Source organism: Rhinopithecus bieti, unplaced genomic scaffold (assembly GCF_001698545.2).
Source record: "Rhinopithecus bieti isolate Rb0 unplaced genomic scaffold, ASM169854v2 scaffold_33210, whole genome shotgun sequence".
In the NCBI taxonomy this organism is placed as follows: domain Eukaryota; kingdom Metazoa; phylum Chordata; class Mammalia; order Primates; family Cercopithecidae; genus Rhinopithecus; species Rhinopithecus bieti.
The window spans coordinates 1316324-1320323 of record NW_016814226.1 but is presented as its reverse complement, the minus strand read 5'-3'; positions in this window follow the sequence as shown (position 1 = coordinate 1320323).

Below are 4000 nucleotides of genomic sequence, written 5' to 3'. Positions count from 1 at the left end.
AGAGGAGCACAGTGGGAGGAGGAATGTGCCCAAGGGCTAGCATGGAGGCCAGGAAGCAATCATCCATTGTGACTGAGAGGGCTGAGGCCTGGGTATGAACACAGAGGCCTGTTTTAAACAAGAGATGAGATTGTATGTTTTCGCTGTAAAGCATGGCATAAGGTCACCAGGTCACCAGATGAAGAGGAGGGTGCTGGCGACATAGGGAGGGTGGAGAAGGTGAAAGGAGAAAGGGCAGATTTACCCAAGAAGTGTAGTGGGGTTGTCCACCAGCGCTGAGGAGCCCCATGAGATCAGTGGTCACACACTGAAGGAGAGCCCACAGGGTTGTGTTATTTTCTCCAGCAACTTCCACCTGTTCTCAAGACAGCATGGAATACTTGGAAAGGGCTAGGATTTTTTGCAGGTAGCATGACTGAGGGAAAGAGGGATGGAAGAGTTGAAGGTGTTTGCAGGGGAAAGGGTGTCATGGGGGGCTATGAATGTAAGCTGAGGAATGAGGGAGGGGAGGGCTTTCGGGGGGCTGTGGGTTGTAGGAGTCCTGTAAGGCCAGTGAACTTGGGGTGTCAGAGGGACTGGAGCATCTCTGGTGAAGGGCTCACAGTTTGGGTATAAAGATGATTTTAAAGTGAAAACATTAGAAGTCTTACCAGAACATGGAACCTTCCATATTTCCTTACTGAAGTTCCAAACTTCTCCCAGCCCTGCCATGCTTTGTTAAGCTGGTATATAAACCTTAACCTGTGGGTGTTCACTACTGAGTAACTCCTTTGTGCATGCATAGATAAACTTTGTCTTTTTTCCTGCTCATCTGTCTATTATCAGTTAATTTGCAGACCCTTGATTATAGAACCTAAATGGATAGGGGAAAAGTTCTCCTGTAGAGGAAGAGCTGGGGGTCCTTGGAGGGAGGATGGTAATGAGATCCTGGGGGCAGAAGAGTTACTGGTGGTGACCAAGTGAAGGTATGACACGAAGGTGGGTGGGAGTGGGTGGGTTGGAGGGCAAGGTCATCTAAGAACTCAAGGCCTGAGAGGCTGGGATGTGGATGCTGAGGTCTCCATGAATGGGGACAGGAAAGGGACAGAAAGAGAGGCAAGGAGCCAGGGGATGAGGTCACCAAAGGATGTTGTCAACCACAGGGACAGGTGTGGATGGTGCAGCGGGCATGTGAGTCAAAGCAGGGGGTGGGTTGCAGGAGGAGGATCACTTGAATCCACAAGGTCGAGGCTGCAGTGAGCCATGACCATGCCACTGCACTCCAGCCTGGGCAACAGAGCCAGACCCTGTCTCAAAGAGAAAAACAAAACGAAACAAAATTTGAACGATTTAGGCATACCAAAACGACTGGAATTTCTGTTTGCAAAATCTGGATCAGTATGTAGAAACACGTAAGTAATCTTTCTATAAAAGTCTTACATTTATTTACTTATTTAATTTCAAATTTTTGGCCTCAAGAGATTCTCCTGCCGCAGCGTCCCAAAGTGCTGGGATCACAGGCATGAGCCACTGGGCTCAGCCTGAAAAGCCTTACATCCATTTAAAGTGACCTGGAGTCATTGGTGATGAACAAAACAGATGCCCATTAAAGAAACCGCGAAGAGGCAGGGCGCAGTGGCTCAAGCCTGTAATCCCAGCACTTTGGGAGGCCGAGGTGGGTGGATCACGAGGTCAGGAGATCGAGACCATCCTGGCTAACACGGTGAAACCCCGTCTCTACTAAAAAATACAAAAAACTAGCCGGGCGAGGTGGCGGGCACCTGTAGTCCCAGCTACTCGGGAGGCTGAGGCAGGAGAATGGCGTAAACCCGGGAAGCGGAGCTTGCAGTGAGCTGAGATCCGGCCCTGCACTCCAGCCCCGGCAACAGAGCGAGACTTTGTCTCAAAAAAAAAAAAAAGCCCCTCTCAGGTGTCTGTCCTGGCAGGGTGACAGGTCCTCGTGGGCTTGATGGCAAGGTGATGGCAGGGTGACAAGGCCCTGGTTCCTGCTCCCACTCCTTGGCTGCCCTTATCTGTCCTGTGGCCTCTTCTACCTGCTCACTGGGCCACCAGGCCACACTATGGCTTGTCCAGCACCCTGGCCAATGCCAGGCTTGGCACCTCCCCACCTGGAAGCCCTGTCTCTTTGCAACCCAGGCTCCAGGGGTGGTCTGTCCATACAGCCCTTGGCCGGTTACCTGGAGTGCCCCCCACCCAGCCCACCCCTACTCATGATGGGTACCCAGAGGGTGCTGGAGACAACACTCCCGGGCAAGCTTCTCCCCGGCTTGTTGCTGTCTCTGGGCACTGAGAGGGCTCTGCGCTCAGTCCCTGTCCCCTCCTCCTTGTCTTCCAAGCCAGGAAGCTTTATTTTCCCCCTCCGGGAGGATGGAGTCCAGGCTTTGTGGGGTGCTCCTATCTGAGCCCAGGTTCTGTGAGGGGCCTAGTGGCTTCCAGGCCCCTGTGCAGGGGGGACACACAGAAAGGAAAGCGCGATTCTGGAATCACAGAGCAAGTGTGACTGGAGTGTTTCTGAGCCCCCTGTTCTGATCCTGACACTGACATTTCCTGGCTGCTGGGCCCTGGGTTATTTACGCAAACGCAAATGTTGAGTCTCAGCTCCCTATTAAGTGGGTATGAAATGCCTGCCACTCAGCAGGGGTGTCGAGGGTTAAGTGCTCTCTGTAGCCAAGTCCTCAGAAAGCACCAGGAGCTGGTGGCTTGGTTATTGTCATGACTGGCAGCCGGAGGTAGAGCAGCCTGCTGTGGGAAACAGACCGTCACCATCCCCACGTCCTGGGTTGTGACGGCCACCGCTGTGCCCAGCACCCTTGACACATCCCTCATCTCGTCCTCACAATTGCTCAGGGAGAGGTGGCCCTGAACACCTCCGTTTCACGGATGGGGAGACTGCAGTGCTGTCTTAGTCGGTCTTCTGCTGCTATCACAGAAAACCTGTGACCGAATCATTTATGAAGAAAAGGAATTTATTTAGCTCACAGTTCTGGAGGCTGGGAAGTTCAAGACTGAGAGGCCACATCAAGTGAGGGATGTCTGGCTGCGTCATAACATGGTACAGGGAGAGGAAGGGAGAGCGAGACAGGTCGGACCCTCAGGATAATGGCTGGAGTGCAATGGAGCGATCTCAGCTTGCTGCAACCACCACCTTCCAGGTTCAAGCGATTCTCCTGCCTCAGCCTCCTAAGTAGCTGGGATTACAGGCACCTGCTGCCACGCCTGGCTAATTCTATTGTATTTGTAGTTGGGGCGGGGTTTTGCCATGTCAGCCAGACTGGTCTCAAACTCCTGACCTCAGGTGATTCGTCCAGCTTGGCCTCCCAAAGTGCTAGGATTACAGGTGTGAGCCACCACGCCCAGTCCTCATTATCTTTTAAAGGATCCATGTCCTAATACTGTCACAATGGTAATTAAATTTCAACCCGAGCTTTGGAGGGGACACAGTAGGCACAGGCACGGCAGGGTCAAGTGACTTGCTCAAGGTCTCTGACCTTGTCAGTGACCGAACTGAGATTAGTCTGTCAGTTTGCAAAGCCCATGCTGACTGCCTGGCAACACAGTCACCCAAGACAGGCAAGGAGAGGGCTTCTGGGGCCAGGGGAGGGAGACAGCCCACGCAGAGCCCTTGTGCAATGCTGTCCAGCACAACAGGGCCTCCTGAAAGGACACGTGGCAGCCTGGGGCACAGACTGGAGCCACTCTGCCTGCCAGCTCCCAGCTGGGTTAACTTGGGCAAGTTGCTTCACCTCCCTGGGCCTCAGTATGAAATGCAGATTAACCCAAAAGCACCTCACCTCCTGAGTTGTCAGGAGGTAATCAGCTAATGATCACAAAGTTACTTCACCTCTGCCGGGCGCCGTGGCTCACGCCTGTAATCCCAGCACTTTGGGAAGCCAAGGCGGGCAGATCATGAGGTCAGGAGATAGAGACCATCCTGGCCAGCACAGTGAAACCCTGTCTCTACTAAAAATACAAAAAAAAAAAAAAAAAAAAAAAAAAAAAA